Raw genomic sequence first — 16,357 nt, 5'->3', positions numbered from 1 at the left:
ATTTTCATTCTATTTTCAATATTTTGGGTTCTGAAGGTATTTTTAAGATTTTGTGTTGTGAAGGCCTTTAGAGTACCAACCCATTAAGCATCATAAGTTGGATGTCAACTAAATTTGATTCCATTCCATGTATTCTGTTGGGTTGTAGTTTCTTTAGATTAAGTTGTAATTCAGGGAAAATAAAAACTATTTCTCATACAGAGAAATTACTCGATCTCGATCTAGAGCATTCAGCTCTCTAAAGACTCATACTGTCATAAGCATCGAGATCTCGCTCTCGAGAATCTAACTCTTTTGGGGTTTATAGATAACTCAAGGCTGCATAATATGGATCTCAATAAATAGGCAGCTAGAACTATTCTATTTGTAACCTAGGTCTTTCTCTATTTGTAACTATTCTATCCTAGTTATGTTGTTACCTTGACTTCTAGGTCTTGCTCTGGGTCTTGTTCAAAAATTGTAATCGGGTAACCTACGCCTACCTCTCTAGTCATGGAAAGGCCAAGCAATCGAAGGATCTCCTGCTACTACTCCAAGGAAGGATATACCGCTATCTTACATAGGTATTTTTCGGTAGAATATCATGAAAATAGTAGAGGAAGGATATCCAGTAGAAAGCCAATCTCCCTACTAAAGTCTGCTAAAGGAACCTATTCCCAACCTATTACAGGATTGTTACATAAACAACACAAAACTATTCCATAGTTGATTACTGGTTTAAGGAAAGAATAGATAAGTGCTCCATCCCTAGTTGGAAGGTAAGGATCGCCCACCATTCCCATCGTGGAATAAAGGAAAGGAATACCTATTTGTAAGGGCATAGATAGGCCAGGGTTTGATTTGTTTAAACCCTAGAAAATAAATAGGCCAGGCCATTTATAGAGTATATATGGTTTCCTCTTTCTAAAACAAATGACTAAACCTCTACAGAGCTTTACCCTTGCCTATAAGAAGAACATGACAATCAACAAAGAATACTAACCTTGCTTCTTAGCCATCTTTCTTTTGTTGTTGAAACTCTAGAAACTGGTGGTTGTAAAAGCACTAGAAATTCCTCATTCTCTGCTACAAAAGCACTAGAAACCATGCTCTAGCTCCTGTATATGAAATTCCAACTCATCAAAAAAGAAAACAAAAAAGGCACAAGAATGAATTTAAAAATAATTGAAGAAAATATTGACATAGATACAAACTCACTCTGAAAGAACTATTTGTTGATCAAGTTGGCCCTTCAACCACTAGTGCATATTCTCCTTAGCCACAAATTTCTCTTTCAATTGACACAAATCCACAGACACATAACACAAACATTTTCACACACACGACACATTTCCACAACACAACACATTGCAAGCATACAAAAACACTACATAGTACATTCATGCATACAACACTACATTTATGGAGCACTCCATAAGACAAACAAATTTACATCAGAGTGCTCGAGAGAGAAAGAAAGAGCTAACACAGTCCATGCTTAACCTGTTGAATGAACAGAGAAACCTAATTTGTCAGGTTACTCAAAATTCCCTGTGGAATGAATTAAACAGAGAAACAAATTAAAGGAGTAGAAAATTACCTCGATCACCTATTGCCTTTCCCTCTCATTTGAATTTCCTCCTCCTGTGCAGAACCTCCTCAATCGCCAATTACTATCATTCTTCATTCATCAAGTGTGACTATATAATCACTCAAGAATTCGTGAAAAGGAAGGTCGGGTTTGGTTTTAAGCTTTTTTTTGGACCATTGTGTTCAAATTCTTAAACAAATCTTTTAATCACCATTTCTTAAACTAATCTTTTAATTACCATTTAAACTGAGCTCTCATGTGCTTTCATGTTTTTAAATGATATTTTTGAAAACTGCCCTTTCATGTGTTTTCAAAAAAAATATATATATTTCTTAAAAATGAAAAGAAATCATTATTGGTTTCTCTTACATTAAATTGCTCACGCTCTTATTACTAGTTTCTCTTACATTCATTACTAGTTACTCTTACTTGTTTTGTTACTAGTTACTAGTTTCTCTTACAGGAAATATTGCTCGCGCTCTTATTTTCCAATCCTAATACGTGAACGTGTTCACTTCAACATAATACGTGGAAATCGATTACCGACTTCCAATAAATTCAAACACCCTCTTCGCTAAAAACAATCCATGATTTTATTATTATTGAGAATGTTAGGTCACACATTCAAATCCCAAGTACGAAGTCTGGAGCTATGTGAATTGAAATTTTTTTTCGTTACACAAGTCTAAGGAATTATTTTGCCAAATACTATGTCAGTTGTTTAAAGAGGATTTTTTTTTTATTTAATTCAAAATTCAAAATTTATAATTTTAAATTAATGTGTTAAGGATTTTTTAAAATGTTAAAGCATTCGCAGATATATGAGGCAGTGATATAGTTACTAGTTTCTCTTAAATTTCATGTTTGGTTTTTGATTAAATATTTATGATATTTAATAAGTCTTGCCATTACTTTGGGTTAGTAAGGGTCCATATCACACTAACCAAATATCAGTTAGAAGATGATATATTTAATTCCAAATAAAGGAATTTATACTTCCACTTTTGGCATGCACTATAGAAGTCGTCGTGACGAAGGCTACCAGGTTATTAACCATTTCATTTCATTACAAAAAGGGACAATTGGCTCATGGGCCTTTCACATGTGGTATTTATTTTATATATAATTTAAAAACGAGTTTTTTCAAATAATTTCTAATTTTCTGTAATTGATTTTTTTTAATTGAATATTTAAAAATAAAAAATAAAAAATGTTAATATATAATATTTTTATTTAATGCAATGTTGTGTATTAATTTATTTATAATAAATATAAATTTATAAAGTATTCAATTAGATACGTAATAAATATAAATTTATAACCTATTCAATTAGATATTTGATAAATATAAATCTATAACATATTCAATTAAATAAATTTATAATAACATGTTAAATATAAATCTATAACATGAATTTAAAGGTAGGAGGCAGTCACCCCTCCTTCCGAAATGCTCTTGTTAGTAGGCCTTTTCAAGGGGAAGGAAAATTTGGTACAAAAGGAGGATCCTCATGTCAATGTATCCCTAAGGCCCCTCAAAACCATAAATTTATCATTCCTACAAGATGTCTAGAACATAATAGGAAACACATAAGATATCATGCTTTTATATGTAAGTTTATAGGAATTTGGTCAACGGAGAAGGAATTAGAATGTTGGATATAACAAAATTGGCAACCAAAGGGAGAGGTGGATTTGAGACTGGGACCGAAAGGTTTCTTCATAGTCATCTTTTCTAACCTTGAAGATAAAGCTAGGATCTTTGAAGGGGGGCCATACTTCCTTAATAATGTGGGTCTCTACATTAGGCAATGAGAAGCTTGTTTCAACCTGGATAAGGAGGAATTCACAGAAGCACTGATATGGGTAAGATTGTACTCTTTACCAGTAGATTTCTAGATATTGTAAATTCTAGAAGGTATAGAGAAAGAACTAGGATGTTTTTTGAAGGTCTCAAAGGCAAAAACAAGAGGGAAAAACATGTCATATGCTAGCTTATATGTATATATGAATATATCACAACCATTACCATATACTATAGAGTTGGACTATCAAGGGGAGATCTAGAAACAACCTCTGGATTATAACCACTTTCCATTTAGATGTAGGCTCTATCACGAGAATGGCCACTTGATAAGAGAATGTCCATTGAGAAGGAAGGAACAAGGTTTTGGAGGTCAGATAGAAAATGATGGTTTCACCAAGGTCACTACACGTAGGTGTAATTATAGGAACTGAATCTCCTATAACACAGAGGGGCTGGAGGAGAATAATTCCTTTTCCACACTAGAGGTTGTGGAATAAGACTCCTAGAACATAAAATCAATCCATATGGATATTATTCCCGCAAAACAAAATCTGGAAAAAAAAACATGTTAAAATGTAAGTTGGAAGAGGAGGAAGATATACAAGGTAGTTTTGAATTTTATGCACTACCAGGTTTTGAGGAAGTAGCTCCTTTGGTGAAGCAAAAGTCGTCAGACCTCTCAGATGAAGAGAGGGTATTAGTCACACTGGTGAATGATTGGGTGCAATAATATCTTGGGGACTTATCCAAAGTGGAAAGAGAGATCTACGCAAATACTTATCTCAGGTGGAAAACAAAGTGAAGAAACTCAATAGTGGACCCAATAAATCAATCATTCCAAGATTTTAAGGACAAGGGGAAATAAATTATACTGAAGTACCTTACTAAAGAACCTAAGAAGAAGACAAATAAACCGAAGAAGGAAGTGAGACAAAACACTGGAGTGAACTAGGGTAATATAGATCAAGCAATAGTTGTGACAGAGAAGTCACTGCCTTTTCCCAACTCATCATCATGAGAATTCTTTCATGGAAGTGAAGTGGGCTCAATAATAAAGGAAAACAATAATATCTTAGGGAAATAATAAAAAAGGAAAACCCAACAGTTGTTATATTACAAGAAACAAAATTAATAGGGGAGAAAATGAATCAAATAGAAGGCACTTGTTGGAAAGGATGTGAGTCATGTCTCTCGATGCTAGGGGTAGTGTGTTGGGTTGTGTTATATTCTTCCCACGACTAGACCACATGGTTAACCGGGGGGTTAGAGGGGGGGCGGAGCCCCCCCTTCGTTTCGTCAATTGCGTAGCAAGGGGGTCACGGGGGTTTGAGGGGTGCAGGTAACAAATTGTTTTTGGACTCTATATTAGGTTGGGTGGACCTACCTATGGTTTTGTGCATGTTTTTCTCACATGGTTTTGAACTCGATGGTTTTCGTTCCATGGTTTTGGACGTGATGGTTTTTGGTCCATGGTATTGGATGCTTCGGCATGTATAAATATGTATTGTAACATTGAAAGGAACATAATGAAAAATCAAGCTGGTAGTCCCAGTTTTGGGATCCAGGGGAAAATCTCTGCGTATATTTGTTTTATGTGTTATGCTCTCGCATTGTTTATTTTCTATGTTTTAGAATTCATATGCAGGTAATTTCTGTACGGGGTTAAAACCTACATAGTGCAGGAGGCTTAGTTGTTTGTTGAAACCCACATGAAGTGGTCTTCCAAGACTGGATTGATTCTGATCAAATTCTTACACATATATTTATGTATGTTATAACAAAATATTTCATTTTTTATCGACAGTTTACAACCCTCCAAGTATGAGGGACACAAAGGATTTTTTGGAGCAACTATAGAAGATGAAATAAATGATAGGAAATTCCTTATGGTTGTCTGGAGGAGAATTTAATTGTTGAAAAGTGTGCAACAAGAAATGCTTGTTGAGAGTGCAACAAGATGATGGAGCTTAGTGAAAAGAGTCGCCTTCACTAAGTGGGCCTGCAGGCTATTTTTGGTGCAAGTCTATTTTTAGACTATGTCTATCTTTAGACATATGGATCATGTCTATGGATTGCAGGTTGCTGTTTATGGATGATTGGTCAAGTTGGGAAAAATAGATGGACTTCTATTTTTTATCAAAGTGTGAGTGATCACAGTGTGAGTGATCAAAGTCTATTTTTAGACTGGCTGTCAAAAATAGAAAAGTCAAATATTATTGTCTCATAATAATATTTGGACTATAAACTTGATCTTATTCTCTTGGAGTACTTCAGGATGAGCTACGGATGTGGTACATGCAGATCCCAGAGGGAAATACGTGGTTACCTATGGGATGACTAATATTTTCATGCAGGACTTCAGTTAGAACTCAAGTGAGTTGAGTTTAGTGGACTGATTGTGGAGTTGATGGAGTTGTGTTCAGTTTGACTTGGTTAAACTAGTTGTAGTTAGTCTAACTGCAGATAGACTAATGATGAGTTGTTAAACTAATTATTAACTCATGATGCAACTAATGAATACATCAGTTAACTCAGTTGCATGTCAGTGCATGTTCAGTTCAACAGGGACAGGTGGTAGAGAATCAGATTGTTATCAGTTGTGACTATAGTTATGCACCAGATCTTGCACAATCAAGGGATTGAGTATGCTAATGAGTTTGCTCACATATTTGCCCAGTATTGTAGCCTTTGCTCACGTCCAACAAAGTGTGAGTGATTATTTTGAGGTGAAATACGAGTTTGGGAAGTCATTCTCATCAGTTCTTGAGCAGGTATTGAGCAGTGGAGGCAGGCAAGCAGTGGAATGGATTTGGAGATCAAATCTTAGCTGTATTGTGTGTAACAAGTGGAGCTGGTACTGGATTGCTTGTGATAAGCATTGTACTTTGTAATGTTACATGATTCAATCGATATAATATACAGATAGTGTGGGGTTTTTAGCGAGATTCTTTCCCCGGGATATATACTGTGTTTATGAGTTTGATTGATGCTTCTATGTGTGCCTGTGAATGTTTCTGCTTCTGTAAATTGATGATCAACGTAGAGGAGATTATGTATTATACATGTTCCGCTTATAATTGTATGATCAGGATAATCTCTGTGAATATGTGTTAAATTATTCAAAATTTCTACATTAATATCATAAGATTGTTAGAGTTGAAAAAAGGAGGCATTCGTAGGTTAGACCAAGCATTAGCTAATTTTGACTATATCATAGATAACTTGCACCTTGTAGACATTCCAACCAAAAATGGGATGTTTACCTGGAATAATCATTTACCAATTAGATAACCTGCAGATTGGATCATTTTTTTTATTAGAGGAATTTTTACAAAAGGATATATTTATCGAAGCTTCAATTTTTCCGTGCATGGGGTCAGATCACTAACTCATTCAATTAAAAATTGATCTAAAAGAAGCCCTGCTAAATCACCCTTTCTGTTTTGAAATCTTTTGGCTTTAGTCCACTGGTTTTGTAGATTTGTTAGACAAATGGTGGAAGGAGTTGAATATTAGAGGTACCAGAAAAAGGCACACATTCCAACTCAAACTAAAATCATTGATGAAAAGGATTAAATTTTGGAATAAGAACGTCTTTGTGAATATCTTTGAAGACAAGAGAACATTGGAAATTAAAATGTTGAGCATCCAAAAAAGAATCATTCTGCAAGGCAGAACCTCAGAGTTGATAGCAGAAGAGGCAGAGGCCCTTCAAAATCTAGAGCATAGAAGGCAACAAGAAGAGACCCTTTGAAAGAAAAAGTCGAGGATACAATGGCTTAAGGAGGGAGATCATAACTCAAAGTTCATCCACAATGCTATGATTCAACGTCATCATAATAATATATTTTTTTCCCTCATTGGCAAGGATGGAGATAGGAAACTACAACACCAAGATATAGAAAGTGAACTGGTGCATTATTTTATTGATCTCTTGATGGAGGACAATTCAGGAAGACAATAAGATATAAATACAGGGATTCAATACATACAAAGACTGATTAATAGTGAGCAAAATATTGCATTAATGAGTAATCTAAACAAATATGTAATTAGTGATTATTATGATGCCTTATTATAAAATTTATTCAATAATATGTTACTATATTATAATTTACAATTAATTATTAAGTTATAATAATAAAATAAAATAAATTATAATATTTGTTGTTATAATAAATATATATTTGTTTAGAGAAGTGTTCTCTAATTTAATATGGTAGAGATGTTTTAATTAAAAAAAGAAATTAATGTAATCTAAACATTTTAATCTAGCAAAATAAAAATAAAAATGATCCATAATATTGAAAACTCATGGTATTCATGTGGAACATAGCCTATTTAAATGAGGAAGTTAAACGAGCCTAGCTCCATTTTAACTCTAAAATTACACGACATAGAGAGAGATCAAATATCTTTTTATTGTAAAAGAAGTTTTATCTCAAAAGATTTGATCTGTCTTGAGACTTGGTAAATTCAATATTAAAGTGAAATTTAAATTGGTTACATTAGTTTTCCTTCTTCCTAAAAATTTTACATCTCCAAACCAAAAAAAACTTTATATATAATGTTTTTTTAATTTATTTAAAACATAACATTAACTTCAAAACATTAAAATAGTTTTTTAATAATATTTAAATAATAATTTTATTATTTTAAAAACCTATAAATATACCAACTTAATAGAATTGTAACAAAATAAAATAAATAAAATATTCATTAAAATACATATATACTAATTTTTATATATATTAATATTAATTCACATTACAACCTTTTTTAAACTATATTAATTATAAAAATAAACTAATATGAATAAATATATAATTGTTCATTATTGTTATGTTTCATTATAACGATATTTAAATTTTTTTTATAGATACCAATAGTATATTATTATAATTATCATTTGGATTTAACTATTAAATAATAATAATAAAACAAAATAAATGGTTTGATATTTATTTTATTAAAATTTAAAATATATAAAATGTAATTAAAAAATATTTAAAATTAATTTATTAAATATTTTTTTAAACTAAAAAACAAGTATATATTTGTTTGAGAGGTGCGATTTATATAGTAGATGTCGTAGCCTCCAAATAAAATAAAATAATTTTTTTTAATAGAAGAAAATTAAATGAAAAGATTAATGTAATGTAAACATTTTAAAAGTCAAAATAAAATAAAAAATGAAAACAAAAATAGCAAAATAAAAATGAAATAAAAATAAAAAATGACTCATGGTATTGAAAACCCATGGTATTCATATGGAACATAGCCTATTTAAAGGGTGAAATCAAACTAGCCTAAATCCATTTTAACCCCTAACTACAAAGCATTGAGAGATCAAATCTCCTCTAAAAGAGGTTTCCATCTGAGGAGATTTGATCTCTCTTGGTGTTTAGTAAAGATTTGATCTCTCTTGGTGCTTAGTAAATCTACTGTTAAGATAAAATCTAGATTAGTTATATTAATTTCCTACATAGTAGAAATTTTAGTACAAATTTTAGAAGTGCTTTCTATAGAGTGATTTTTGATTTATTCAAAACATAACATTGAATTCAAAACATTAAAATAGTTTTTCTAATAATATTTAAATAACATTTTTATTATTTTCAAAACCCATAAATATACCAACTTAATAAAATTAGACGATAAATTATATATATATATATATATATATATATATATATATATATATATATATAACGTTTTTTAAACTATATTAATTATAACAATAAAAATTTGAATAAATATATAACTTTTTAATAATTGTCATATTTTTACTTTTTATTTTATTTTGAACTCGTTAAAATGTTTACATTATATTAATCTTTTCATTTAGTTTTTATTTTATTAAAAAAAAAAAAAATATTTGGAAGCTACAACATCTCTATTATATAAATCGCACGTCTCAAAAAAAAATATATTTATTTTTTTAATTTAAAAAAAAAAATATTTAATAATTTAATTTTAAATCTTTTTCAATTACATTTTATATATTTTAAATTTTAATAAAATAAATATCAAACCATAAACCATTTACTGTGTTTTATTATTTAATAGTTAAATCTGAATAATAAATATAATAATATATTATTGATATTAAAAAGAAAGAAAAAAATCATCCTTTATAAGGAAACATAACAATAATGAACCATTATATATTTATTCAAATTATATTAGTTTTATTCAAATTATATTAGTTTATTTTTATAATTAATATAGTTTGAAAAATGTTGTAAAGTTAATTAATATTAATATATATATAATTTAAAATATGTATTTTAATTAATATTTTATTTATTTTACTATGTTATAATTCTATTAAGTTGGTATACTGGTAAGTTTTTAAAATAATAAAATTATTATTTAAATATTATTAAAAAACTATTTTAATGTTTTGAATTTAATAATATGTTTTAAATAAATTAAAAAACATTATATAAAAAGGTTTTTTTGGTTTGGAGATGTAAAATTTCTGTCAAAATTTTTTCTAAGTAAGAAACTAATATAATCAATTTAGATTTCAGCTTAACATTGAATTTATCAAGCTTCAAGATAGATCAAATTTTTGAGATAAAAAAAATTTTTACAGTGAAAAGACATTTGATCTCTCTCTATGTCATGTAGTTCTAGAGTCAAAATGGATTTAGGTTATTTTAACTTCACAATTTACATAGTCTATGTTCCACATGAATACCAGGAATTTTCAATATTATGGATCATTTTTATTTTTATTTTTATTTTTATTTTTATTTTTATTTTTATTTTTATTTTTATTTTATTTTAATGGATTTATTTTTATTTCGTTGATTTTATTTTATTTTTTCTAGATTAAAATGTTTAGATTATATTAATTTTTTTTTATTATTATTAAAACATCTCTACCATATTAAATTAGAGAACACCTCTCAAAACAAATATATATTTATTATAACAACAAATATTATTATTTATTTTATTTTACTATTATAACCTAATAATTAATTGTAAATGATAAACATAATAACATATTATTGAATAAAATTTATAATAAGACATCATAATAATAACTTATTACATATTTGTTTAAATTACTCATTTATTTTAATAATTAATATAATTAATTTTAAATATTTATATATATTTGTTTAAATTATAGTAGAATATTTTAATAATTAATATAGTTTTCAAAAATGTTGTTATATATATATATATTTATTTATTTATTTATTTTATAGTAAGGTTGTAGATTTAAATGTTTTTAAAATAATAAAAAGTATTTAAATATTATTTAAAAAAACTATTTTAATGTTTTAAAGTTAATGTTATGTTTTAAATTAATTAAAAAGCATTATATAGAAAGCTCCTCTTGGTTTGGAGATGTAAAATCTCTACTAACAGGGTCAACCACGTGAAGGTGAGAGCTTATATGACCCCAAAAACGGTCCATCATTGACATGGGACTAACCACTGACGCGCACCCACACAATCCATTGTCAATGAGGCACAATTACTCACATGCATACATTCATACAACAAACAAAGGGTGCACACAAACATACACATACCCACAAACTTTACACATATTGACTCACAAGGTGACATGTTCACACACATCACATTTATTATGCTTATTATGAATTTTAGAATTAACATTATTTTATATATGTGATGAAGATTCAGTATAGATATTATGATGTTGACAATTACATTTATTTTATAAGTTAATTAGTATATTATGAAAATTGAGAAGTATTTATTTTCTTTATTATTTTTAAAACAATAATTATCATTAACAAAATTTTAGAATTAATATTTTTTCCACATATTATTAAATTTTAGTATTATGAAAAAAATTATAAATTATTAAAATTAACGAATTTTTAAATAAAATTAATTAAATTTATTTATTGTATTGATTTTAATATTAAATAATTAATTGATATGTGTTATTACAAATTGATGTTATTATGAATGTCATGTTATTGTTTCTTCTTTTCTAAGGGATTTGAACCTTGAGTCTCATGGTTTGCATAATATTTTATAACATGATAATCATTAATTGGGTTGTACTTGGAAAGCTAATATTATGTACTTTTTAATGTTATTTTAATATGTATATTATTTTTCATTTTAAAAATGATAAATTAATATTATCAATCTTTAAAATTTTGATTAGAAAAAAATCAAAGTGAAAAGCAAAATAACAAAAAATTGATTAAAAAATTTAAAAAAAAAAAAAGTACAAATTGTAAAATAAAAAACAATAATAATAATATTTTCACAAATATTTAAACTAATGTATTTACAAGTTAATATTCTAAATAAGATATTTATCTATAGAAATAATGATACTATATTTATAATCATATAAATAAATATTTAAAAATATATATATTCACACAAATTACATTCATATATTTACAAGTAAATACTATATATACAAATATAACGAAGAAAGATTCATAGACACATAAAGAATAGATTCATACACATAGAAGGAATACAATTATGCAAGACACATACAAGTGTAGCAAGGAATAGGTTCATACACAAAGAATAGATTCCTACACACATGAAGAATACATTCATACACATACAAAGAATACAAGTAAACAAGACACATACAAATGTAGCAAAGAATAGATCCATACACACATGAAAAATACATTCATACACATACAAAGAATACAAGTAAACAAGACACATAAAAATGTAGCAAAGAATAGATTCCTATACACATGAAGAATACATTCATACACATACAAGGAATACAAGTAAACAAGACACATACAAATGTAGCAAAGAATAGATTCATACACACATGAAGAATACATTAATACACATACAAGGAATACAGGTAAACAAGACACATACAACTGTAGCAAAGAATAGATTCATACACACATGAAGAATACATTCATACACATACAAGGAATACAAGTAAATGAGACACATACGAATGTAGCAAAGAATAGAGTCATACACACATGAAGAATACAGTCATACACATACAAGGAATACAAGTAAACAAGACACATACTAATGTAGCAAAGAATACATTCATACACATATCAAAAATACAAGTAAACAAGAGACATACACATGTAGCAAAAAATAGATTTATATACACATAAAGAGCATATTCATACACATAGAAAGAATACAAGTAAACAAGACACATACAAATGCAGCATAGAATACATTCATACATATATCTAGAATACAAATAAATAATACCCATACAAATACAACAAATAATACATTCATGAACATAGAAGAATAAACACTCCAAAGAAATACATACAAGTAATGAAAACACTCTCATTTCATATATTATGAAAATAATACATTCATATACATACAAAATAAAGAATCCAAAGAATACATTATAACCCAAATATATATATAGATAGATATATATGAGCATTCAAAAATATATTTATTATATATAAATAATAAAACCAATACACATATATTTAATAAAACCGATGCACAAATATTTAAATATAGTAAATTTATACAAATAAATAATAAAAACATTTAAATATTTACAAACACAAACGCTCTAAATAATATATTAATATTTAATTTAAATTTATAAAAATATCAATATAAATATTAAATTATATTTATTTTATATATGTATATGAAAAGAAGGAAAAATATAATATAAATATCCTAACAACATACTTACAATAATAATATATAATTAAACAAAAAAAAAAATGGCAAAACAAAATCTAAAAGAAAAAAGAAAAACCCAAAACAATAGAAATTTAAAAATATAAATAAATTTAGGTTATAAATGTTATATAATTTATGTGAATAAGATTGGTTTTTCCATTTGTGTGCATGAAGTGAAAGGATGCACCTGAGTCAATCAACCATGCCTCATGATCTACATGTGTACTTGAAGAAGCCAAGTACACATCCCCACCTTCATCTGAGGTGGTTTTCACCTCTGCAGAAGTAGCATCATGAGATCCCTTTCCTTTTTCAGGAGCTTTAGATTTACAGTCCCTTTTGTAGTGCCCTTCCTTTCCGCATTTCTAGCACACCACCTTTACAGGTTTTCCTGGAGATTTAGATCTCCCTCTAGATTTAGATCTCCCACTCAATGACTTATTTTTGTTTCTGTTATGGGACCATCCTCGTACAGAAAAGGCATCACCATTCTGGCTCTCCATATTTTTCCGTCTCATCTCCTCTGTCAGAAAGGATGAGACTATTTCATCAAACTGCAAGGTAGTTGCATAACTACCTATTGCAATAACCAGACTATCCCACAAATCTGGTAGAGAACACAACAAACTGATGCACTTATCTTCATCTGAAATTTGATATCAACAGACGATAATTGACTTACCACAGTATTAAACGCATTCTGATGCTCTATCACCAAGTCTCCATCTTTCATCCTCAGGTTATACAGCTTTTTCCGTAGGAATAGTTTATTCACTAAATACTTAGATTGGTACAAAGTCCCTAACTTGTCCCACAAAGCCTTCGTTGTAGCTTCCCCTGATACATTCAGCAATACTGAATTTGAGACACACAATTGCATTGTGCTCCTTGCCTTCCGATCTAACTTCTTCCATTCTTCATCGAACACTCCCGTTGGTTTAGTACCCGGATCTACCGTGATCCACTGATCTTTATCCACCAACAGATCCTCCATCTTGAGTTTCCACAACTCAAAACCCTGACCATTAAATTTCTCGATCTCTATCTTTCTACTGCTCGCCATCTTCTGTCACCACCAGAATCAATCTCGCAGATCTCCCACTAAATAGGGTCTACCATAGGCCCGAGCCAAACCCCTTAGCAACAAAGGCGTCCCCTTGAAGCCAAAACAACTCTGATACCATATGTAGGTTTTAACTCCGTACAGAAATTACCTACATACAAATTCTAAAACACAGAAAATAAACAATGCTAGAGCATAACACATAAAACACAAATACATAGATATTTCCCCTAGATCCCAAAACCGGGACTTCCAGCTTGATTTTTCATTATGTTCCTTTCAATGTTACAATACATATTTATACATGCCGAAGCATCCAAAACCATGGACCGAAAACCATAGGTAGGTCCACCCAACCTAATATAGGTTCCAAAAAAAATTTCCCAGGGCACTAGTCGTGGAAAGAATATAACACAACCCAACAGCGTGGGGCTTGCATTGTGGTGCCCTATATTTCAGGTAGCAAGAAAGCATGCCACAGATAACTTTCATTTGCTGTAGAAGTTTGTGCAAACACCGTAATAACTATTCTGCAACTTTTGTAGGTTGGTAGGGCATGATGAGCATAATTGCAGAAGTTAGGAATTAATGATGGATAGAACTTCTTCCTATATATTTCAGGCAGAAACGTAGCCCCCTGACCAGAGCGGGGGGATGGCACAGACAGGCTTTCAGGGGCGCAGATGAGGATGAGGCGAAGGAGGACCTGGCAAAGGTCGAGGACAACTGATCTGCTATAATTGTGGAGGACCAGGACATTATGCCCGCGATTAAACTAACCCAACACTTCTGTCGTACAAGTATTGCACTCTATTTGATCATGAAACAGAAGGTTGTCCTACACTGATAGCAAGGATACGTGACAAAGGGGCACTACCACCTCAGCCGACTCAGAACTTGCAGATGATGAGATCTGAGTCGCGTGAAGAGGATCTGAATGTGAATATAGTACTCTGAAATAGAATCACAACAGGAGATGACAAGGGGAAACAGTTCGAAGATAGTACATGGATTCGCAAAGCTCTGGCGAAGGAGGCTAAATTCGATTTGGAGCGCGCACGTGAAACATTCATGGAAGCGGAGAAGAGCTTCACTGAGGCCTCCACCTCAGGGAGCAAGGATAAGCCTGATCAGGAGATGGACCCTTCTAGGCTTATAACTTTCCTAGAGACTTGCATGAAGTTACTGTGCGATAGTAAGGTTGTGAAGGGGTTACAAGAACTCGTAAACAGATGCACCGGAAACACTCCGGGTGAGCCACGCATAGTACAAAAGATTGGTAAGCATAAAAAAAGCACGGGATGAGAGATGAGGCTAACCGCGCAGATAGGAGAGTATGAAATGGATCAGGTTATTTTGGACCTGGTGTCAGATGTGAATGTCCTACCGAAGTAGACTTGGGAACAGATGGGGAACTTGCACTACAATGGTCTCCGATTCAGCTAAGGATGGAAAATCAATAGAAGATCATCCCCAAGGAGCGGCTATAAGGGGTGACTGTAGATATTGAAGGTGCGAGTGCACTAGCTGACTTTGAAGTAATAGAAATTGTGGATGATAGAAACCCCTATCCTGTGCTCCTTGGAATTGATTGGGCTACTGATATGAATGGGGTAATCAACCTAAAGAAGAAAAAGATGATATTTGAGAAGAAATCACTCCACGTAATATTACCCTAGATCCTGCTGAAGGATCGCGCTATACTGAGCCAGTCCGCGATTATGAGAGCGATGACGATCTGGTCTGTATCTATAAGATAACAACGCGAGACCAAGATTGGGTGAACCTAATAGCGGATGGATGAATAACATGGGATCACGAGAGTTCCTGCACCTGGCACTCTAACGAAGAATTAGAGCACTGGCAGAATCGATTACATGAGGTAACTACACTAAGTTGTAACATGATGACGCGATCACTACATTGTGTGTCATCAGAGGTAAGAAATCTGCCCACTTATGATGGCCTGAAGGATGTAGATATCTTTTTGGATGCATTTGAGAGGGAGGTACCAGAAAATCAACGCTTTCAGGCGTTGGACTCGGCACTGCGCGCTACGCCCACAAGATGGCGGGGTACGCACAAGGGAACCTTTGATGATTGGCACGAATGTAAGAGGATGATGAGAACACGCTTTGGGAAGCCGAAGGTATGAATAACAGATAAGTATGATGGGTAGGATGATCCGCATGCGTACTTAGCCAAATGGACTCAGGCTTATGTAGAGAAGCCCCAACCTGAA

This window comes from Pinus tabuliformis, chromosome 6 (genome assembly GCF_031772625.1).
Source record: "Pinus tabuliformis cultivar Carrire ecotype Pingquan chromosome 6, CPIR1, whole genome shotgun sequence".
Lineage (NCBI taxonomy): Eukaryota > Viridiplantae > Streptophyta > Pinopsida > Pinales > Pinaceae > Pinus > Pinus tabuliformis.
The sequence above is the reverse complement of the archived record's forward strand: the minus strand, read 5'-3'. Positions refer to the sequence as shown.